The sequence below is a fragment of the Callorhinus ursinus genome, unplaced genomic scaffold (genome assembly GCF_003265705.2).
Source record: "Callorhinus ursinus isolate GAN/ISIS: 27379988/994484 unplaced genomic scaffold, GSC_fseal_2.0 scaffold2, whole genome shotgun sequence".
NCBI classification, from domain to species: domain Eukaryota; kingdom Metazoa; phylum Chordata; class Mammalia; order Carnivora; family Otariidae; genus Callorhinus; species Callorhinus ursinus.
In genome coordinates, this window is record NW_027397064.1 from 35,320,161 (window position 1) to 35,345,669 (window position 25,509).

The window sequence follows — 25,509 nt, forward strand, 5'->3', positions numbered from 1 at the left end:
CACCATTACAATATCCTGGGGTTACCCATTAGATGCAAGTCCCCTGAGAGTCAAATCTACACTCTTGTTCATCTTTGTATCCTCAGTGCCAGAAACTAGACCACATTTTAGGGGAGATAATGGCCTTTCCTTCATTTTCCTCATATGGCTGCCATTTTTTGCATGAACTGAGTCAGATATCCTAATCTTTGTTAAAAAAACACTGTTCACCAAAAAAGAAACACAATAGGAACATACACATTCAAATCCATGCCGCTGCTATATCATTCACGATAACACCTTCACAGGTAAGTTGGAAGTTTGGACTGGGTCTAATAATTAAAAAAAAAAATCCTAACAGATAACTAAGACTGATGTAGCCCAAGTTATTGTGTCAGAAAGAATTACCAAGATCTTTATTCTAAAAAAAGAAAGAAAAGAAAAGAAAAGCAATGTGAAGGGAAGTGTGTTGAGAAATGAGCAGAGGCATCAGAGGCAAATTGAAGGGGAGCCCGCTGGCTGGGACAAAGGAGAATTTTTAGATGATTACAGGCAGTTTTGGCTGGGATTTATGCACTTACTGGTTTGAAAGTGCTTGGAAGAAAATCAGCAGCCTGTTATTACTAAAAAAATAAAACTACAAGATGTGAGCCAACAGCACAAAGTACTAATTGTGAATACCTAGAAATGTGCCTAATTTTTCAGCTGGGAGTAATGTGGAAGAAGATGTCTAGTGGAATGTATATTTTCAGAATCTCATATTTTCTAATGCCCTCACTTTTCCTCAAGCAAAAGTACATTTAAGCCATTGTTTTAAAGGAAAGTATTCTCCTGTGAAAATATTTTTTCTCCAACTTCCATATCAATATAATGTACCCTTGAATACATGAATATTTGGCTCTTGTTTTCTCCCTGTTTTTTTTTTTCCAGAAAGAAAACTATATTGGTTTTCTTCAGATACAGGGTCTTTAAAAAACATTTTCTCTTTCACATGAAAATATAGATTTAAAAGATCCTACAAAGTCTCTTTCAAACAACTGTAGAGTTTTCTTTTTCTCTTTGCCTTCTTCCTCTTCTGACCCAGGTGTTACTACCAATACCTCCATATGCCTTGCGAAAATGAAGATATGGTACACTCACTCCCTCCTAGGTATTTGGCAAAATTCAGAAAGAAGGCTGCGCTTTTTCACAAGCCATCTTGTGCACTCTCTGCATCCCCATAGGCCAGATGCGCATGTACTTGGGTTTTCCCACTCCCCCACTCCCTGTCTTACCAGCTGACCTTCCTCTTTGACTTTCCTGGTAGTGGAAGAGGCAAAGAAGACTCATTTCTATAAGCACAAGTTTTGGTCAGAAAGAAAGGCAGTGTCCACAGAGCAGTGTCTCCTTGGTGACAGGACAGACAGGCAATGGAGAGATGCTGTTGAAAATAAATGTTTGAGAACAAAAAATAAATCTGAGCGCCCAGGCAACCAGGAGGCAAGTCAGTAGGCTGTGGGCCAAGCTGAATTAGGAATTTAAGAATTAGGAGATAGTACTGAACATGCTGCTGGGCTTAGTCTCAACAGTCAACATTTGCACAGCAAATCGGGTCTGTGCCAGTTTATTATCAGCTCTGATCCCAGAAGGCCTTGTTTAAAGCAAAAGACTGAGCTTTCCTGCCTGGCCTTGGAATTATGTACCTGTGAACCCCAGATCACATCTCAGCTGCCTGATACCTAGTGTAGGGGAAAACATTTTTAGGAATTAACTGAGGTTTGTCCCCCCCTTGTTTAAAAATCACACAAAAATCTTTAAACAAATTAGTCATGAGAATATATAAAAATTTTACTCCACCTTGTTTCAAGAGGAAAGTCCTAGAACAGACCAACTCAAAGACTCATTAAGGAATTTATTGGAAGAGAGAATGGCTAGATCAATGATTCTCAAGCTTAACACTACTGACATTTTCAACCTGATGATTCTTAATTTGGGGGGCTGTTCTGTGCATTACAGGATGTTTGTTAGTATCCCTGGGCTCTACACACTAGATGCTAGTAGCAACCCCCACTCCCCTCACCTGGTTGTGACAACCAAAAATGTTCCCAGACATTGCCAACTGTTACCCAGGAGGCAAAATTTCCCCTGGCTGAAAAGCATAGGGTTACATTATCAATGGTTGGCTCAAATCAAAAAGAAAAGAATGGTTGGTAAAGCTTATTAAACAATCTTAACAACTATCAGTTGGGTATATAGGTGACTGGGCTCCCAGAATAAGATTTTTTCTTTAAGATTTTATTTATTTATTTGAGAGAGAGAGAATGAGAGATAGAGATCACGAGAGGGAAAAGGGTCAGAAGGAGAAGCAGACTCCCTGCTGAGCAGGGAGCCCGATTTGGGACTCGATCCTGGGACTCCAGGATCATGACCTGAGCCGAAGGCAGTAGCTTAACGAACTGAGCCACACAGGCACCCCCCAGAATAAGTTTTAATCCCATTAAAATTCCTCAGGAAATGGCTTAAACATTTTATCAGGAATGTTATTTTTTCTCTCTGTGAACTATATCACACAGAAGCTCTGTCCCAGATCAGATCAGATTTGGGACAACCACCATGACAGACTTTTTATATTCATTATCCTCTCCCCAAGCACTTAGGCAAACACAATGATGGTTTTTCATATGTGCTGCTCTTAAGGAGAGAGAGATACAGCATGAAAAATAATCAGGCGGACTAATTTCTAAGTATTATTGTCAAATGCCTAGCAGGAGGGCGCCTGGGTGGCTCAGTTGGTTAAGCGACTGCCTTCGGCTCAGGTCATGATCCCGGAGTCCCGGGATTGAGTCCCACATCGGGCTTCCTGCTCAGCAGGGAGTCTGCTTCTCCCTCTGACCCTCTTCCCTCTCGTGCTTTCTATCTCTCATTCTCTCTCTCAAATAAATAAAATCTTTAAAAAAAAAAAATGCCTAGCAGGAGCAATCATGGGAAAGTTAAAGTAGAAAAGCCAGACCTTCTATTGTAAGAAGCAGGCCTTTTAAAAGACCAAAAAGGTGTTGAGCACAAACTTTGAGAATCTGGAGCAAAGTAGAAAAAAAAAAATGCAAAATACAGTATTTACACACAGGAAAAAAAAATGGTCAGAATACAGAGAAAGAATCAGACACAGGCAGTTATCTAAAAAGACTCTATTCCTGACCCCAACCAGAGTTAAAACACAGATACTGGAGAGGAGGCAGTGCATCAAGAGAAGCACCTACATTCCCCAGAGCAATGAGGGCAGGTATAAACAGACAGAGGAACTAAGTTACCCATGCCACTCCCAACCCAATCGGTCTCCATCAGCCCCCCAGGAGCATGGGTTCGGTAGGCCCTGAGAAGAGAGCTGAGTGCCCGTGGCCAATTTATGGAGAGGAAGATGGTGCTGAACAGGGGCAAAATGACCCTCTAGGAGAGAGCTAGAGCTATAATTTAAGACAATTATAGAAGTTATTTAAAAACAGCATAAATCAGAGTGTTTCAAATCTTAAAAATGAGATGATTGGGCAAAAAAAGAGCTGACAGAAGAAAAATTAGAACTACTACTAATAAAGCGTGTCAGGAATTAAGAAGTACACAAGCACTAATAATAATGCCATACAAGAAATAGCAAAGTAGAAGAAGAAAATTTTAAGAACCAAAAGGAAGGGGCACCTAGGTGGCTCAGTTGGTTAAGCAGCCAACTCTTGGTTTCGGCTCAGGTCATGCTCTCAGGGTCTTGGGATCAAGCCCCAGGTCAGGTCCTCACTCAGCAGGCAGTCTGCTTCTGGATTCTTCCTCTTCTCTGTCCCTCCCCCAGCTCGTGCTTGTGTGTGCACTCACTCTCTCTCTCCCCTAAATAAATCTTTAATAAGAAAAAGGAGAAAAAAAGTCCACAGGAAATCTATTGTGAACATGTAATAACAGAATGAATATTGTTCCCATCAGCATTTCCTGAAACTCTCCCCCTAGAAAGTGAGGTTTTCTAGAATCTGGAGAGGCATTAGCAAAATGAATGTTCTTGAACGTTAATATGTACTCCCCTGTAGAACTGATTTTAGTTTAATTTTTATATGATGATACCATAAATTGCTACTTCATTAAGTTCTTTTTGTTTACAGTATCTTTCCCATTGATTCTTTCCGGCTATCCAGATACATAATCATATCATCTGCAAATAAGTTTTTTTCTTCATTTCAATTCTGATACCTCTAATTGTCATGTCTAAATTCACTGCCTACCACCTCCAACATAGTGTGGAGATGTTTGCCTTGTCATTTTAGCAGTAAATCCTCTAATGCTTGCCCACTGAGTAACACTGGCTTTAGGTGGAGGTATTTATTTTACCTTATTCAGAAGGTGTCCACCATTTTCTTTTATTGAACTAGAGTTGAATTATGTCAAATTTTCTGCATCTATGGAAATAATCATCTGATTTCTCTCCTTATTAAAATGATGATGATATTAGCTGATTTTCTAATATTGAGCTTTTACATTGCAGGAAAACAACTTCATTTGGTCATACTGTTTTTATTAATGGGCTAATGAATTCCTAATATTTAATTTAGAGCATTTTAATTTGATTGTCATAATGATACTGGCCTGTTTTATTCTGGGATACAAATTCTGTCAGTTGATTTTTTCTTGAGTATATTTCACACACAATGTTACATCAATTTCAAGTATACAAAACTTTGTTTGGTTTTGAGACCAGTTTACTTTATAGAAAGAATTTGGAAAACTTGTTTTTAAACCATGCTCTGAAATAGTTTAGATACTATTAGGATAACTGATCTTTACAGTTTTAGTAAATTCCCATGTTAAACCATCTGGGCTTTATAGTGGAGTGCTCTTTGATTTTTCTATTTCATTTCTGTTAATGGGTCTATTTAGGTATTCCACAACTACCAGAAAATTGTATTACACCAGAAAACTATGCATTTTAAAGTTATTTGTAGAGAGTTGTGCGAAGTAATCATTTAGAGTTTTTAAAGCTTTCTTTCTTCCAAACCTCTACCTTGTACTTCCGGTTTTGTGTATTTAAGTTTCCTCTTTAATTTCTTCGTTAGTTTGGCCAATGGCTTGTCAATTTTGCTGATTTTTTTTCCCCAAAGAACCAGTTTTTGGACTGACTAGTTCTCCCTTGTTTTATTTTGTATTCTAATTCATTATTTTCTGTTTTTATCCTTAATAATTTCTTCCTTCTGCTTTATCTCTTTGTAATTCTCTCTCTAGATTTCTGTGTATACTTTACTTCCATTGTTGTCCTGTTGTCAACTTCTATTGTCCTGTTCTGATATATTAATGGCTATGGAACCACATTCTGGAGATCTAACCTGATATAGCAACTAAAGAATATTACAAACACACGTGGGGGAGAGGTTAAATGGAGTTACAGCCATGCCATAATGCAGCCATGAAAATAAATGAGTTAAATCTATCTAGGTTGCCTGGTAGGAATTTCCATAAAGATTTATTTAGTGGGAAAAGCAAGGTGTATAAAAGACTATATAGTTTTCTCTAAAACAAAGTGACAAGCCTTTAAATACATACTCAAATTGTGATTACATGTCAATGAAAAAGGACAAGAGGGATAAAACATTAGTTATTTGGGGAAGAAAGGAGAGCATATGAAGATAAGAATACATACAGAAAAATGCTCTTAAAATATGATAAAGAAAAATAACATGATTGCATTTAAGATAAATTATAAATATGTGAAAATATAAAGAGATATACAAAAAGATGGTCACTGCTATGTTAAATCCTGATACCTCAAAATGGTGTGATTTTAGGTGTTTTTAACTTTTTCTTCACATTTATTATATTTAAAGAAAATGGCAAAAAAATCTATGATATGAGGAAAACCTCTCACACTTAGACTCATCCCAGTTGATCCTCATTTCCACCAATATATATTTCCATATTTTTTATAATCTGTCTTATTTTCCATAAAGATTAAAAATCTCTCAAAGAGAAGCTGATTTTCCACCTGACATGATGAGGGCCAATAACTTCACTATTATATAAGTGGTGAGAGTGATATTTTTCCTTTTTGTCAGGAAAACCACAAAGATTTAGGAAGTGATTTAATAATGACATTTATTTTTAAAGTAAATATTGTATAGGAATGAGTAATCCTTCCATTAATCTCAAAAATGCTTAGAAATGTATTAGAGTTCCATGAACACTGGAATTCCACAGTTTTAGAACAGTATGGTAAATTACAAACGATTTAGAGAAATCTCGGAAAGACCACTGAAAGATCCAAAAAATAAAATTTATGGGGGAAAATTAGAAGACAAAATTGTTCAGTAGAGTAGGTTAAGAGAAACTACATATAAAAGCCCCTTACACTGAAGAAGGAGGCCAGCTGGTTTCAATCTCCATTAATGATGTAACCAGAAGTTTGGGTCGGGGGGGGTGTGATGGGAGGGTATTGCAGCAGATGAGACTGGCTAACTACAAAGACCCCAGTGGCAAGATTTGTCAAACAGGGGATGAGTTACTAAGAGGGGTTGTGGGATTGCTTTTTCCTTCTCCTAAGGGGCCCTTCCCTCATCTGTCTGGAATGGTTTAAATGCAATCCAGCCTCGAGAGAGGTAAACGCCTTCATGACTTACAGGCTGCTCTTGGGCTGTATGTGTCAAAGACAAATTTGAACAAGAGTAGATTTAAAGCTGAAACAATTACATCCCCTTCCATCACTCTCCACCCCAGTGTCCAAAAATGGAATATTTACTGTAAAAGTTTATGAGGCAGCATGGCAAAGATTGGCTCCAGCAGGCAATTTAACAGAGAATGGACCATGGAACAGCATAAACCTGGCTCCAGTACACAGGATTTCAACAAAGAAATTTCACTGTGTCCTGTAAACCTAACTAAAATGTTTTTGCTGGTTTCCTAAACAATTTGTTTTACTTTGGACCATTCTATTGATATAGAATCTTACAAGCAGCTGTAGAGCAGTCTTTGTGCAAGATGATGGTATTATTTTGCAACCATATTTCATAAATAGTTGCTTGCTATTATCATTTGGATCCTGAATATTATTCAAGTAACCATGAAGAAGACATTAAAGATTATCCCATTAAAATATGGGATAAGGATCAAGGATGCACTACAAAGTAATGTGGAAAAACATCAAAATCAGGCTGAGAAATTTGTGAAGAGACCTAAAATGTCTTAAAAATAGCCAGTTTTTAATGGATCTGAATTTTTTAATAATTTTTAAACTTTTTTTAAAAATTTAATTGTAAAAACCACATAAAATTTATCAACTTACTCATTTTTTTAAAGATTTTCTTTATTTTTATTTGGGGAGAGAGGGAGAGTACGCACAAGCAGTGGGGAGGGGCAGAGGGAGAAGCAGACTCCCCACTGAGCAGGGAGCCCAATGCAGGACTCAATCCCAGGACCCTAGGATCATGACCTGAGCCGAAGGCAGACCCTTAACCAACTGAGCCACCCAGGCGCCTCCCATTTTTAAGTGTACAGTTCAGCAGTATTAAGTTTACTCACACTGTTGTGCATGATCTGTAGAACTTTTTCATCTTTGCAAAACAAACTCTATTTCCATTAAACAAAAACTCCCTAATTTCTCCTTTCCCCCAATCCCTGGCAATCATCATTCTTTGTTTCTGTGTGTTTGACTCTTTAGATACTTCACATAAGTGGAATCATATAGTATTTGTCCTTTTGTGACTGGCTCATTTCACTCAGCATAATGTCCCCAAGGTTCATCCATGGTGTAGCATATGACAGGATTTCCATCTTTTAAGGCTGAACAATGTTCCACTGAATGTGTATACCACCTTTTTTAAATCCATTTATCTGTGGATGGACATATGGATATGGGTCCTAGTTTTTTAAATGTAACACAAAGTGTTTTAAGAAATAGGTCAGTTATTATGCTATTGTCATTCAGCTCCAAACCCACCCTTTTATACTGTTTCAAGCAAATGAGTCTGTGACTGTAAATCCAATTTCTGCTGTGCCCACTGACTCCCTGTTAGGCTCTGTCAATAGGGGGCGCTAGATGGAGCATGCTAGGCTGGAGAAGGAGGTAAGAACTTGTGCCTTCCTGGCCCTTATGACTTCTGTACACTTGCACTCCCAGTGTCACCCCAGCAACATTCCTCACCTGGGCAGGCAATTCCTTCCAGCGCTGTCTCCAGCTGAAGGCAGTTTGCAGTTTTTCTAACACCTGCAGCCAGCCTCATCACACCCTCCTCAGGGACACCAACACCAGCAACGACTGAACAGCTCCCTTTCCAGCTGCCTGAGTTGCACCTCTGTTCACTCCTTCTCTGAGTTTCTGCCTTTTGGTCTTCAACCTGAGGACCCGAGCCCCTGGCTTTGGTTAAGGGTAGTAGTTGCTTCCTGCAGTTGCTTGCCCTGAGATACATCAGTATTCTTTTCTTGCCTGGCCAGTTACACAGTTTATACCTTTATACCTACTTACCAACTCTCTGTATTAAATGCAACCTGTTCAAACAGCTGGTTAGGTTTCTACCTGCTGACTGTACCTGAACGGATACAGAAATCATGCAACAAAAAAATGCCACCTGAAATTCAAGCGTGGGCATGGCCAAATAATGGAGCAAACCTAGTCAGTCATTCCTACAATCAAAATGTAGATTACAGAACAGTAATGTAAGCTATGTTAAAAGGAAATGCAGTTTGGTGTGGGTGGGTAAAATCAGGACCACTTAACCCTGAGAGGAATCGTCGGGAAAGCTGAGGCAGGAGACAACATACCTGTGCATGAAACAGCACCAGGGAAGGGCTGGTTCTGGCCTCAAGCCTCCCCTGTGAGATGATAAGCCTGCACCCTGCTCTCCACTCTGAATGCTTCTCCATGGTCATCCACAGAGTTAAACAAAAAGTGCATGTGTGTCCTATCTCCTTTACCTTCTGAGGTTCTCAAAGGAGCAACAAGAGGTGCCTGGGTGTCTCAGTTTGGTTAAGCATCGGACTCTTGTTTTGGCTCAGGTCATAATCTCAGTGTCCTGGGATCGATCCCCACATCGGGCTCCACACTCAGTAGGGAGTCTGCTTGGGATTCTCTTTCTCTTCCTCTCCCTCTGCCCCTCTCCCTGCTCACATGTGCTCACTCTCTCTCTTAAAAAAAAAAAAAAAAAAAAAAAAAAAAGGAGCAACAAGGGAAATTTTGTCTTATGTTTCACTCTGTAACTCTTCCAGCACTGACGAGGGCCAGAGAGAATTTAGTTATTGGTCATCTACAATCTTGGCCTCTGTTCGCCACAAAATTCATTCATATGGGAGATGTATATGAGCTGCCATAGGGATAAATTCATGGGTGTTCATCAAATCATTAACATGGCCTACACAAGGACTATGTGTCAGGCATCGTCCTGATTGCTTCTTATCCCTTAACTCCAATTCACCACCACCATTTGGGGGATGCTCACAGAAATGAGGTTTGCAGAGAGTTAAGGAGATTGCCCAATGTCCTATGTGCAAGATCTAAGTCTCGTCCAACATAGGGCCTGTGGTGCTCTCTACTGTCCCACACTACTGCCCATTTTTATGAGAGCAAATAAAATTTTACCAAAGTATTCCTACCAATTTATCTTCTATTATACTATTTCAGACATAATACTTAAGAAATAAAAATCTATTGTTTGCCTTTATATATTAAGAGACTCTTCCTTGGAAGTAAAAACTATTCATATTTGATAATAGTATGTATAAATGTAAAGTGATTTATACATTAAACTTTTGCAAAATTAGTGGACCCATTTTGGCAGTAATTTTCTGGCAGGACTCTGTTTTTAAAAAGTGTGCAAATATACTATAACCATGTGATCCCCCCTCTAGGAATATATACCAGAGAAAATATCACATCACCTAGTCCAGAAGAATTTTCACTGAAGTTTTGTAGTTGAAAAAAGCAAGCAATCTCAGTGCCCATACTAGGGGATCAGACAGGTAAAATGTGATGTATGCATGTTATTTTTATGCTGGAAAGCTTAAAAAAAAAAAAAAACTTATTTCCCAGACTCCCTTGCAGCTAGTACTCTGGATCTGACCGAGGCTACTGTCAGGTGTAGTTTCATGGCATCTGGACGGCAGCAGGGAGGTGGAGCCTGGGACTCTGTGGCTTCTGCTGGTTCTGCTAGCAAGTGTCCTGAAAATGGCAGTTTCTGCTGCCAGCGCTTCCTGACCCTACCGGTCTCCTAGTTGTGGCAGGGCCCCTTGATTTTTGGCACCAGCAGCTTTATAACTCTGTAGTTTCTTGTTAGCCTTTGGGCCATTGAAACAATTCTTTGAGCTCAATTTTTAACCTTCTCAACAATTCTATAAACTATTTATTAACCTGTACCAAATCCATTTACTCTCAAACTGAAGAGAAAAATTTCTGTTCCCTGCCATGATCAAAAACGTCACATCACTGTCTACCTTTAAAAGGATGCCTTAGATATAGCTTGTCAGGACCTGTGAAGAGCAATCTGAATTTCCATAGAGGAATAAACAGTTTGGGGCAGTTTTTTGGCTGTCCCTCCTCCTTCTTTTGCTTAAAATAAAACTTTGGTGTCTAACATGTTTCATGGTCAGTAAAATTGGTGTTAAAAATAAAGCTTCTTAAAAATAAACATGCAAGGATATCTCCTATGAGCTATATTCACAAAATGTTTATGAATACAACCTATCTACATCACTGGGCACAAATATGACTTTATTTATACCAATATACTTTGTGCAAGACTTGTAGGCACCTCAAGGAAAACCTTGAATCATGTCTGCTTATTTCTATTTTACTTTATAGTCCAAGCTAAAATTGAATACACTTTGTCTAGTTTTACTTAGCTTATGTAAAACTAACGGTGGAATTTCAGAAATCTTAAGGAAGCTTCCCAGATTCCTCTCCAGCAAAACCAACAGCCATACTGCTATCTGGGATCTATGCTGTGTTCCTATTCTTACAAGGCATTTTCTGCAGTCCTTTTCCAGATAGAAACAGCAATTGTCAACACCTAAGGAAGGGGGCAACAGCATTTAAAGCTAGTTTTACAAAAAGAGTGCATTGTTTTATAGAAACAGCACATTCCCTTCACAAGGACTGGAGAAGCGGGGACTAGAAAAGAGAACCGAGAAGCCAGTGTAAGAAAGGCCCCACAGGATGGCTACAGTTAGTTACCTAAGCACTGTACCTACTGCCCAGGTGGCCCCAACATCGATTATGGACCTGCACTTTGGGATAGTTTTCTCTCACCTCTATTCTTTTTTTTTTTTTAAGATTTTATTTATTTATTTGAGAGAGAGAATGAGAGAGAGAGCACATGAGAGGGGGGAGGGGCAGAGGGAGAAGCAGACTCCCTGCTGAGCAGGGAGCCCGATCGGGACTCGATCCTGGGACTCCAGGATCATGACCTGAGCCAAAGGCAGTCGCTTAACCAACTGAGCCACCCAGGGACCCCTCACCTCTATTCTTAATGTGGCAGCTAGTTGTACTTTTGGAAAGGGTTTGGAAAAAAAAAAAAATCTGTTCTCATTTGCCAAATGGAAAAGGGAAAATTCAAGATTCCAGAAAGAAAAAGTGATAATACCAAACCCTAACAGCATTGCTTTTATTATTGGTTTTAAATCTTAAATGTTTGAACTTGAGAATGAAAAATCTGCATATGAGTGCCCACCCCACTACTTATTAGCTCTGAGACCTTGGTCAAGTCACTCAAAACAGGTTTCTGTTCTTTTACTGTGGAGATCATTGGTTTCTGTTCTAATCCCAGGACCAGGGTTAGAGCAACATACAGTATTATATGTGAAATCTCCTTAACTGGAGAAGAATCACAACTGTCAGGTATTAGCATAGAAATGTTACATTCTTGTCATCCATGTGATGACTGCCACGTTCTGAAAACAGCATCTGCTCCAAAAACTGTTGCTAACAGACACCGATCATACTTTCTTTAGTAAATATTTATAAGTCATAAGCATTTGTTGAGTGACCATATGTATGAAGTACGGCAGGCTCTGCAGGAGGCGGGCTGATTAAAGCCACAAGGCAAATGCATGACATGGTATTGCACAGAGCCAGAAGGAAAAAGAACAGATGCTTCTTTGCTTCATCATCTGTATTTTTCACTCAAAATATGGCAACTAAACTGTAATCACTTTTGAAATCCCTTGCAGGTGTTTTATTTGGCTTCTCTTCACTAGCTCCAGTGACTTTCCATATTCTGGAATCTGTGGTAATGGCTGATAATAATACGTGGTGACAGTAATTAAATTATGAGAGGGAGGAAAATGTGTGTCGTGGCTGTTCTCAATGACTACAAAACATAAATCTTGTATCTACCGTGATATTAGAACCATCTAGTAATGGATGCTGTGGTAATACCCAGTGTCCTAACGGATTCGTTGATGTTTTTCCACAGTCATTTCACTGGCTTGGTGCATCTGTGTTAGTACCTACACAGCCCTCTAATGCATACAGATAGCAATTTCTGGGCCTAGGAACAACTTTAAAACGTGAAAGAATGGGGAAACAATTTCATAAGATATATCAAGCATTTTCTCTTTTCCTTCCTCTTTTTCTAGGATACTGACAGAAGATTCTCAAATGACACTGAAATATAAACTTGGTTGTTTATCTTATGCTCATTAGAAATTACTTTTCAAATTCAGTTAATTAGAATACTATTTACATGTATAGTACACAGGGTCTTATTTGTTTTTTCTTCTAAATTTGAAACAAACGCTCTGAACTCTTGAAGTAATTTCTGGGCTAATACTTTATAAAATATTTCTTAAGACTTCACTATCTCAAAGCAAATAACATTAGAAAGGAGAAATCTTGCCAAATTTAGAATCTTTGTATTTTGATGTAGACAATCCGACTGTCTGGGAAGTGTCCTCCTAAGGATTATACAAAACACATGTTATTTCACTAGTCCAAAAATCTTTTCCTAATATATTTACCAATCTTAGGGTGGAAACTACTTTTTTTAAGAAAATTTTCTCTTCAATCATGGTATATTCCTGAGCCTTGATCCAGACCTGCTAAGTCAGCAAGGTGGGGGGAGGGGGGACACGATGCAGAGACAAGGCAACGAGCTGGGTTTTAACAAATCCATCAGTGATTCTGATGCCAAACTCTCGCCAGCCAGAAATTTGCATTTTTTAAAGATTTGCTTGTTTGAGAGTGCACACGCGCGTGTGTGCGCAAAAGTGGGGAGGGGCTAAGGGAAAGACTCTCCAGCAGACTCCGCTAGAGGAGGGCCAGACGCAGGTCTCCACCAGGGGACTCAACTGGTGGGCTCCACGTGGGGCTCAATCCCATGATCCTGAGACCAAGATCTGAAGCAAAATCAAGAGTCGGAGACAACCTACTGAGCCACCCGTGTTTAGGTTCCCAAGAGATGCTGATACTATTGGTCTGGGGATCACACGTTAAAAACCTGCTCTGCAGTATTTTTAAAATCCTGTTATCACTGTAAGAGTCTGACAAGCCAAACAGACTTCCCCACATAATTTGACTAAAATGATCAGTCACCAAATAATCTCTTTGTGGATTTTCTCTTTCATACAGATAGTATGTAGCAAATAGCTAGGAGTATAATAGCATTTCATCCTACCACAGGAAAGCCCTCAATTGGTATTTCAATAGTATTGTGCTTTTCCCAAATAGCTGGGTCTTGAAACCTCTTGTATATGTTCTGCTGCTTATAGTGTTTCTTTATGCACATTCCCCCTTATCAAGCTACTTCAGGCTCTGTTTGGCTCCACCATTTTCCATGGGTTGTAGACATGGAGAGAGATAAAACTTGGTTCCAGGATGGCTCCAGCATTGTAGCACAAAACTTATAAATGCCACGTGAGTAATTTTATAGTAGGATAATTCCTTAAGCAAAGTTGAGAGCAAGATTGCCAATTTGCAAAATTCCAGGGGAGTACCACTCATATTGTTGCAGAAGGGTGGTGCCTGAAGTTGCACTGTGTACCACCTACATGCCCTTAACAATAACCCAAATTGAGAATTAGACAACGATATTGCTACCATTTCCACACATACATTTAGTACTTTCTTTTATTCCTGACCTTTAGTTGTGGTGCCTAAAATTAACCATCTTCCCCTCTGCCCTAAGAAGAGAGCCCTGATAGTATGCTAATGACTTCATGTAATATAGAATAACTACTCCTACATTTGAGTAGCTGATACTTTTGGGGTGTCTTTCCAGCCATGGTCTTCTAAAACTGCCTTCTTACCCAAAGGATTGAACCACTACCCCCATACCCATACTATAAGATATAAGCTCCTGGGCATAGTTAATTAGATCATAGGTGGCACTTGACAAGAAAGAGGCTAGACTGCCTGGCTCGTGGCCAACAAAAATCTTTGCCAAGAATTTGAACTAAGAGATATAGAGACTAAGAGTATTGAGAACTGAATCATATCAATAAAAAGCATTAGCAATAAAGTTCAATGAAGCGCTAAATTTCCTGAAACTCCCACTCTTTCTGAAATCTAGCAGCTTTCGTTAATTCTGTAAGGTACTCTATTGTCCTTTGGTACTGAATATACTCCCCTTTCACCAGATCTTCCCTGCCTTCTCTGACCTGGGCTCCAGGAGCTCATGAAGACACAGTGCATCACTCTGGTTGTCTTGATGCCTGGCTTCCATTGGAGTTAGCCAATGGAAGCACTTACAGGCCCTTAAAGGGTAGAGAGAAGCCAGACTATTTCTTCTCTATGCTCTTCCTCTATGCTTTGGTGCCTTCTGCTAGTAGCTACATCCCTCCCCAACTATAATTCCTACTGGGCAATCCCTTAAGGTTTCAACTCTCAGCAGGCTCTAGTAACACTCTTTTCTCCCTTCTCCCTTTAGCCCTAGAAGTGGTACTGGTTTCCCACTCTTATTGGTCTCTGGGTATCTCACCATCCCCTGCTTATTTCTTTAACTCTGCCCATACCTTTGTAAGCATTCCTTTCACATGAGCCATCTGAGTGAATTCTATTTCCTGCTAGAATCCTGAGACTTTCCAATAAATGTTCCTATTACTAGCAATAATAGTATTTGCTTAAATAAGTTATGATTGGACCATGGCACTTGCAAACATACATGACTAAAATATGCTACCCTTTATAGGGGGATTCAAAATCCCAAAAGATGTTACCACTTTCAGGTAAACATGGTAGATTTATCTCTTTTCTTTACAAAATTCCATTGAATAGCAGAATAAAAATATTCAGAGTGGACCAATCCACAAAATAGGAGAGAAGGCAACAGTGAACTAAAGATGGCAATGGGGTTTACTAAATAAATGGAGTGATGACCAAATTAACACAACACAGGAAACCAGTCTAGCAGAAGGGGATGCTAAGAGGCAAACTGATTCCCCCAATCCACAACCCTGAGAAGCTAAGGACTTAAAGTACCAAGAAAGGGGTAGGAGAAGAGACTTGACTCTAACCAGAGAGATTGGTTGAAAGCCTGTGGATATGAAGTTACTGAAACTCCAGCTCTCATTCCCCACCCACCAGGAAATTTTTGCTCTCAAGACATGTAACCAGGGTGCCTGGGTGGCTCAGTTGGTTAGGCGACTGCCTTCGGCTCAGGTCATGATCCTGGAGTCCCAGGATCGAGTCCCGCATCGGGCTCCCTGCTCAGCGGGGAGTCTGCTTCTCCCTCTGACCTTCCCCCCCAATCCTGCTCTCTCTCTCTTTCTCATTCTCTCTCACAAATAAATAAATAAAATCTTTAAAAAAAAAAAAAAAGACATGTAACCAGAGGGCGCCTGGGTGGCTCAGTCAGTTAAGCATCTGCCTTCTGTTCAGGTCATGATCCTAGGGTCCTAGGATGGAGTACCCTGTCAGGCTCCTGGCTCTGCAGGAAGCCTGTTTCTCCCTCTGCCTCTCTCTCTGTCTCTCATGAATGAATAAATAAAATCTTCAAAAAAAAAAAAAGATGTAACCAGAACTTGTGAAAGATGGGTATGTAAAGTATGGAAATCCGGGGACTATAAGAGAGATTGAATAAGAGACCCTCTCCCATACACACACCCCCTAGGTCTTTCACTTATTCTACTTGCAGAATTCTAGCAGGCAGAAGGGATTGGAGAATTCTCCTCTGAGAAAATGACCTACCCAGAAAGAAGATGTCCAAGTACTGACAATTGAGAATCCAACAAAAGGCCAGATTTATGCTTGTTCACTACAAAGAGCAACCTATAGGTTGAAAAGCCCCACTATTACACAAAGAAAAATGTCTTCTCAGTGCCTTACTCATGTGTGACCAGAAAACCAGAGCAGAACCACTATGGCATCTTGCCTAGCCTTCCATTTAAAGATCCCCACAGGGCCGCCTGGGTGGCTCAGTTGGTTAAGCATCCAACTCTTGATTTCGGCTCAGGTCATGATCTCAGGATCTCGGGATCAAGCACGGAGTCTGTTTGTCCCTCTCCCTCTTCTCCTCTCTCTCACTCTCAAATAAATAGATAAAATCTTTAAAGATCCCCACATATCATAAGCACAAAAAACTCAATGTATTAAAGAACACATGATGCCTCTCACTTTGGACTTATCATAGCCAGTGCAGTAAACTATAACCATTTGCATCGTACATGTCTTGAGTAAAAATGAATTTGACAATATACCTGAGAAATCAAATTTTCACTTTCTTACATTAACTTATATTTTCTGATGAAAATATGTTCAAATTATATACACTTTGAATACAACTATGACTATTTTTAATTCTTTAGATTACTGGCAATAATATAAATTATGCAAAAATCTTCCCTATAACACCATAATTAGTATGTTTGTTGAAATAAAAGCAAAAAAATAATTTGGAGGATATATAATAATTCACAAATTACGTCTTTATTTCATTACTTGTCCAGACATCTATAGATCTATAGAACACACAGACATGAACTATAATAATTAAATTCAATCATCTTTGATGTTTTAATGACTTCTAGTCATATGAAAACCAGCTTTACATACTTACAAAATTATTACTGCCACAATTTTGGAAGTATACTTATCAAGGTGAGAGAATTGAACAGTTTGTTGGCTGGAATTATAATTTCTAAATATTTAAATATATGGTATATAGGCTTCCATATATAGTCTTGTGGTGACCCCACAATATTAGGGACAGGCCTGAGCCAAATCACTGGATATTTGAAGAAAGCCTCAATAAGGAAATGAAAAATGTAAAACAAAAGAATATCAAGGATAAAAAAAATGCAGATGTCAAAACTCCTTAAAAATTCTATATGATTAATACTCTCAGAAAACTAAGAGAAGCCACTGTATCCATAAAAATAAAAAAGATCAAGATCTTCTTTATTATTTGAATTCAGATGAGAAGGATCTCTTCAAAAGAGAGAAAGCCAAATAAAAAGTTCAGAATACACACTGCTCAAAACTCAGCAGTAAAAATCAAACAATTCAATTGGAGAATGGGCAAAAGATAGGAACAGACATATCACCAAAGAGGATATACAGATGGCAAAGAAACAAATGAAGAGATATTCAACATCATGTAAATATAAGTTGAAACCATAAGGAGATGTCATTATACATCTACCAGAATGTATTAAATAAAAAATAATGACAATATCAAATGCTGATGAGGATGCAGAAAAGATCAATCACTCATTCAGTGCTGGTGTGAAAGTAAAATGGCACATCACTCTGGAAAACAGTGTAATAGTTTTTTATAAAACTAAACATGCAGCTACCACACAATCTCGCAATAGCACTCTTGTACATTTGTCCCAAAAATATGAAAAAGTTATGTTCACACAAAAATCTGTGCATGAATTTTCATAGCAGGTTTATTAACAGCCTAACACTGGAGACAACCAGATGTCCTTCAACAGTTGAATAATTAAACAAACATGCTATGGAATATTACTTAGGTCTAAAATGGAACAAACAACTGATAACGAATCTTGAGGGAATTGTGCTAAGTGAAAAGAGACAATTCCAAAAGGTTACACACTGTATGATTCCATTCAGAACATTCTTGAAATGACAAAATTATATAAGCGGAGAACAGATTAGTGGTCACCAAGGATTAGAGCTGAGGTGGGTAAGAAAAGTGGGTGTGGCTATAAAAAGCCTAGACGAGGGATGCTTGTAGTGATGGAAAAGTTCTCTACTTGACAGTTTTAATACCCTGGTTATAATATTGTACTACAGTTTTGCCAAATATTATCATTAAGGAAAACTAGGTAACAGGTACACAAGATCTCGCTGTATTAATCTTTACAACAGGACATGAATCTACAATTATCTAAATTCAAGGAAATCTAGAAAATGGAACATAAAGACATGTAAATAGGATACAGGGGATTAAAAAGAAAAATTGGAGGACTAATCAGCCCCAAGTGAGCCCTGAAGACACAAGTGACATGAAGAAATGGCCCAAATATCCATGGTCCCCACTCCTGCTACACTGCCTCTCTCTTGCAGTCTGCACCTATGGCTTCATGTGGAGTTCCCTATGATCACTTGACCGAGGAAGAGAAAATTCAGGCCGGGCATGTACAGGTGTGCATGATATGCAGGTACCACTTGAAAATGGACAGCTGCAGCACTCCAGCCCCTCCCTGAGACATCCCTGAAGGACACTGATAAGGGAAAGTCCTCTTAGTGGGCAGAAATTAGAGCAGTGCACCTCACTGTTCACTTTGCTTGGAAGGAGAAATGGCCATACGTGTGATTATATACCAATTCATGGGCTTTGGCCAATGGTTTGGCTAAACAGTCAGGGACTTAGAAGGAACATGGTTGGAAAAGTAGTGACAAGGAAATCTAGTAAAGACAGACGTCTCAGAATGGGTAAAAACATGAAGGCATGTGTATCCCATGTGAATGCTCACAAATGGATCACTCAGCAGAGGTTGATTTTAATAATCAAGAGACTAGAATGACCTGTTGTGTAGATTCCAGTCAGCCTCTTTCCCCAGCCACTCCGGTCATCTCCCAATGGGTTCAAAGTGCTTTGGGTTCTGCATTTCTGGAAAACCTTAATACAAAAGGCCCAAGTGTCCTTAAAATAAATGAAAAGCCTCACAGGCAATCATCCCCATCAATAACCATGAAGCGTCTGACATTTTACCAAACTTGCAAGCAAATGGATAGCCTGCTATAGTTTCACAGATTCTGGCAGAAGCCATGAGACTCCTGGGTCAGAGACAAAGAGCTCTTTTACAACACAGCAAACAACATGAGTTTCATATTCATATTGTTCTCCTTGATCCCCAAGTCCCATGGGGGCAACACAGAGCAACCCAGGTGGACACTGCACATGCTGTGGGTTTGTGCCACAGCTAAGAAAACCCGAGCTTGGGAAAACCCTTCTTTTATAGGCTTCAAACAAAACTGCCCAAACTTTGTACCAAAGAGTGACGCTGTCTTTATTATGCTGGATAGAAAACAAAAGAGGCCCTCTGTTAAAGAAAGATACACTATATCTTCCAAGGCTGTTGTCTATACAAACATCTTTGAAAAGATAGAATGAAAGGCTATCAGTGCCTCAGCTCACAAAACATGTAGAAATGCTAGAGACCCATGGAGAATTATCTCCCAACAAGAAATAAAGAGAAGATTCTAAATGTTTCCATAAGGAAAGAGCAAGTCTGTTCAAACTTTTAACTACCAACCTTAGAAGCTAGAAGACAAGAAAACAATGCCAAAAGTCTAAGGGAAATTATTTTCAACTTAAAATGCCATACTTAATCAAAATATCAATTAAGTAACAGAATAAAAATATCCTTAGACACAAAAATTTTTGTAAATTTCTATGCATTTTTTTTAAGAATTTTTTTATTTATTCATTTGAGACAGAGAGATACAGAGAGAGAGAGCAGGAGCAGTGGGGAGAGGCAGAGGAAGAGGGAGAAGCAGACTCCCTGCTGAGCAGGGAGCCTGATGTGGGGCTTGATCCCAGGACCTGGAGATCGTGACCTGAGCTGAAGGCAGACGCTTAACCATCTGAGCCACCCAGGTGCCCTTCTACGCACTTCTTACAGAAGACTACCAGGAATCTGTGCAGCAAATCAATTGAATATAGAAGGGGAAGAATAGGAGACCAATATATAAAAGATTCAACACAGGTGATCAGAAGAGATAAATTCCAAAATGATGGTGAGAAGGGCGCCTGGGTGGCTTAGTCGGTTAATCATCTGCTCAGGTTGTGATCCCAGGGTCCTGGGATCAAGCCCCATGTCAGTCTCCCTGCTCCGCAGGGAGTCTATTCCTGACCTCTCCTCTGCTCCTCCCCACTGTTTGTACTCTTTCTCTCTCTCTCTCTCTCTCTCTCTCTCTCAAAATAAATAAATAAAAATCTTAAAATGATGGTGAGAGAAATCCCACGATAACTGTGCAGCAGGACATAAGCGCATCCACTATAGAATGAAAGAGAAGAGAGGACTCTGGAGGGAGAGATCAGGTGGTAGGAGGGTGTGAAGGAGGGAGAACTGAAAGCTTTTATTTTAATTGACCATTTGGAAAATTGTATTGACAGGAGCTGACAGACCTACTTGAATTTGGGGGCTAACTACTAACAGGTATGTTTTGAAAACTAAGCAAATGAAAAAAGTTGAAGCAGTTAAGTCCAGGAAAAGCAGAGTTATGAAAAACATAACAGTGCAGCATCTGACTAGCAGAGAATAATATTACATAGCCAAAATAACTCAAATAAATGCCAGCTATTGAATAATTAATTGTGCTGTAACTACATTGGGAAGATGCATAAAAAAGAATTGGAAGTGATACATAAAAGCTAAATTCTTGTCTACTAGAATTCAACAAATGGTATCTAGAATTAACAACTAAAAGAAGTGGCAATGAAAGGATTTCATCTAAAAATGTGGAAGTAATAGTAGCAATAGTTAAAAACATTGAGGGTGTTTTCTTCATCAGGGAGTGGAACCAGGAATGTGTCTGAGTAAGGCCAGAAAAGACTTCTGGGGAAGGCAGTAATAGTAAATAATTTTCTCATTGATTTCAAACTTATTTGTAGCTTTAATTTATTCATCTCTATTTCAAATTTATCTTTAAATTCCATGACTTTTAAAAGCATAGGTCTATCTGACTCAGATGAAGGGAGGGAAAGGAAAGGTGGAAAGGAAGCAAACTAAAAGATCTCAGAGCCTTAAGCCAGTATTTTTCAAACTAGGTCTTACGGAGCTCCAGGTACAGATGGAGATGTTTTAGGCCCACCATTCTCTCAGTCACTAAAGTACCTCTCTTCTCCTTTGTTTTACACACTAGAGTCCCATGCAGGTTCATCTTAAGATACTTCATCTATTAAAATATAAATAACATAATGAATAAAATGGAAACCCAAAGTAATAATTTAACCTAACAAAATACAGTAGTGAAATGAAATAAAAATATAAAATACACTCAGAAAGTACAACCTTAAAACAAATAACAGTAATAAATTCCTAATCATAGGATATCATATATCCAAAATGGGCTAGTACAGTGATAATTTGAAGGTAAATGGTGATTTTTATCGTTCTTGTATTTTTTTATTTAAATTCAATTAGCCAACATATAGTACATCATTAGTTTCAGATATAGGGTTCAGTAATTCATCAGTTGCATATAACACCCAGTGCTCATCACATCACATGCCCTCCTTAATGCCTGTCACCCAGTTACCCCATCCCCACACCCACCTCCCCTGCAGCAACCCTCAGTTTGTTTCCTGTAGTTAAGAGTCTCTTGTTCTTTTAAATCAATCTACACTGGCAATACATAGAGCAAGTTGTCCAACAGACCAGTTGTAATTCTTCTCAGAAAGGAAAACATTCCCTTCCACCTTTGTCCTTTATTTATATCCACCAAATCTTACTGATGGATTTTTAAGTGAAGATCTTTTGATTGCAAGTGGCATAAGTTTGATTCAAATTAGCTTAAGGGGAAATAAAATGGAACATATTGACTTGCGTAACTAAACTCAAGAGTAGATTTGTAGCTAGATGGATCTAGGAGCTCAAATATCAGGTTTCAGCTAACAAGTCTTATTCTCTCTCTCTGTCCCCCAGCTCTGCTTCTTCTATACTAACTTTGTTCCAAGGCAAGTTCAATTCACTCAAGGCATGGAATTCCAAACTTATATCCAAGAGTCCCTGTTACCCTCCAAAAAGGAGCTACTCTTTTCTAAGAATTCTATAAAATTTCCAGATTTGGTCCTGAATCAGCCAACTCAAACTGTGTACCCTTCTGTAAATCAAAGCTCCCTAGATCCATATATAACACTGCAAATGGAGAATAAAAATAGAGGACTGAGTAATTTCTGATTTATTACCAAGTATTTAATACCATTATAAAGGGTATTAGGATTCTGGTTACCAATTACAACATGTAGGTTTGCTCCCCACACCAAGCAATTCTCAAGCAATTCAACTCAATTCTGATACTATCTACCTATTGATAGCATTAGATCCCAAAGGTTAAGGGCTCAATCTTATAAGACTGCCCCCAACACTTCAGATGGTAATCACAAGTCCAGGTTGTCACTGGTGCTTCCAACCAAACTGCTATAGACTGGAGGTCAATGATCCTCCTCTTTGTGTTCAATGAATTCTCTAAAGCAGCTCACAGAACTCAGAGAAACATTTTTCTTACTAGATCCCCAGTTTATTGTAAAAAGACAGGACTCAGGAGCAACCAGATGGAAGAGATGCATAGGGCAAGGTATGTGGGGAGGGGCACAGAGCTTCCAGGCCCTCTCCAGGTGTGCCACTCGCCCCAAATCTCCACATGTATACAACCTGGAAAATCTTCAAACCCCCTCCTTTGGGTTTTTTCTGGAGGATTTATTACATAGACACAATTGATTAAGTCATTGGCAACAGGTGATTGATACAACTTCCAGCTCCTCTCTTTTCCCTACCAGTCGGGGGTGAGGGATGGGGGCAGGGTGAAATTTCCAACCCTTTAATCACATGGTAGATTCTCCTGGCAACCAGCACCCACCCTAGGTGCAGTTCAAAAGTCACCTCATTAACCTAACAAAAGACACCTTCATTCCTCACATCACTTGGGAAATTCCAAGGGTTTTAGGAGTTCTGTGCCAGGAACAAGGACAAAGACCAAATAAATAAATAAATAAAAATATAAATATATATATTCCAATATACATATTGGAATATGTATATATAAGTCACCCCATTACAGTTTTTAAGTATTTTCTATGTGTTTGCTCCTTCTATCTTCTAGAAAGAGCTCACTAATCTTCTGTCTTCACTGCTTCTGCCTTATAATCTCCCAAACATTCTGCTTCTTACTGAAATATAGTTTCCACTCCTAATACCTCTTGCCAAGGGCAGGAATATGTTCCTTAATACATACCTTATACTTTAGATAATCCTTTAACACTGATGACCATTTCCTCCTAGAATTTTTATACGTATAAAAATTTTAGAGGTGCAAACTAGAGGCTTTTTTTTGTTTTTAGAAATACTCTTTTCACTTAGATTTCATAACACTACACTCCAACCTCTCTAGCTCTCCTTTTCAGTTTCCCATGTGAGCTCTGTTTTCTAGGTTAGTATTTTTCAACGTTTTTATCCTAAACCCTCCTCCCATTCTATATATTTTACATTGGCAATCTCTTCTGCATCTATTATTTTAAATACTAAATTTTAGCTAAATGACTAACTGTATCTTCCACCCCAATCTTTCTGAAATTCGGAAACTTTGCCAGAGACTGTAGATGTTCAACAGTATCTATATTCTCCTGTTCTTTATGAACACAGAGCTAGGATGTATTTTTTGGCCACATTTGCAGTTCAGACTGATTATGTGGTAGGTTCTAGACAGTAGAAATTAGAGGAAGTGATATTTCCCACTTCCAGGGCTAGCCTTCCCACTTCCCCCACCCCGCCCCCACGACACACCTGCCCACCCTTGCAATACTCATTCTGTCAGGTGAGTGAAAGAATGTCAGGCAACTAGAAGAAAGTCTAGATGGAAAGTCTAAATTATTTTATGGAGCAGACTCCATTCCACCACTCCAGCCCACATTGTACTTTTAAGTGAGAGAGAAATAAACTTTTATTGTGCTAAATTACTAAGCAGTGGTCTGCTTCAGCAGCTAATATTATTTAACTAAACAGACCCACACACCTAACTGGTTCTGTAGCTTTGTCAAACTCAACCAGATACAAAGCAAGCTCATCATCTTCTTTCCCTCCCCCTCACCACCTAAACTCCTCCAGCTCCGATCTCTGTGACTATCTCATCCAGTTAATTAAAAGAGATTAAAAATTCACTTCAAAGGGAAATCTGCCAATGTTGAGTCCTTCCTATTCTCTATTGAGCAGAGCCAATTATCAGGTGATCTCTGGACTCAAACCAACTTTTCTCCATGCCAGCTGGCACCACCGTCCTTCCAGGTATCCTCCACAGGCCAGATTACTGCCATGGCCTCTTAATGGCTTTTCTTGCTTGTATTCTTGCTGTTCTCCATTCTCCACAGTACGGCCAGATTGATCTTTGAAAAATGCAAATATAACCCTTACTCTTTCATTATTCTGAGGATAAAGCCCAAATGCTTTAACATGACTTGAAAGGCTGTATATTACTTGTTTCTTGCATCTCTCTCCAAGCCCATCCTATGTCACATTTCATCCTCTACCATACTGAGTATCTTTCTGTTTCTTGAACAAATTATAGACTCTGCACTTCCTTCTGTTACTGTCTTCTACTAGTAAGCTCAGTGATGGCACTGACACCATCTAATTTTGATGTTGTTGTATTTCCAGACCATTTGGTATAAGGTAGCATTCAATATTTGTTGAATGTCTGACAGACTAAGCCTGTTTGACCATAGACAATACCTATGGGAATACCCCAAATAAAGACTGATATCTGAATTCTCAGTCACAACAATATACATAAATAAGAACAGCAAAAACAACAGTACTTTTGAGATAGTAATCAATTAGTTAGGGTAAAAGGTAGGTATAACAAAGAGATTTATAAAGAGAATGGCTTAAAGAACAAAAACATTTATTTCCCTCATATAACAGTCCTGATGTGGGTTATCCAGGTTGTCAAGGCAGTTCTCCATGTGGACACTCAGGAACCCAAGTCCCTCCACTCACACTGCTCCTCCACTCTTAGGGATAGTATCACTATCAACATGGTCAAAACTGTATCACTATGGGTTCAAGCCAGTGGGAAATGAGAAGAAAACATGAAATAGAAGGGAACATACAGGAGAAAAGAATATACAGGATGTATCAGTCAGGATTCCAACAGAAAAATAGAACTAAGAGAATATATATTAAGAGATTTATTGCAAGGAATGGGTTTATGGGATTATGGCTAGGCAAGTTCAAAATCCATAGGGCAGGCTCTCTGGAAGGACAGGCTGGAAATTCTCAGGCAGAAACTGAAGTTTCAGTTCCCACATAGAATTTCTTCTTCCTCGGGGCACCTGGGTGGCTCAGTCGGTTAAGCGGCTGCCTTCGGCTCAGGTCATAATCCCAGGGTCCTGGGATCGAGCCCCGCATGGGGGGGGGGGGGGG

At 39.1% G+C, this 25,509-nt stretch overlaps 1 pseudogene; it reads right to left on the reverse strand.

Moving 5' to 3' along the window:
• Nucleotides 1-25,509, reverse strand: part of LOC112807690 (large ribosomal subunit protein uL16-like) — a 50,250-nt pseudogene that overhangs the window by 17,774 nt on the left and 6,967 nt on the right.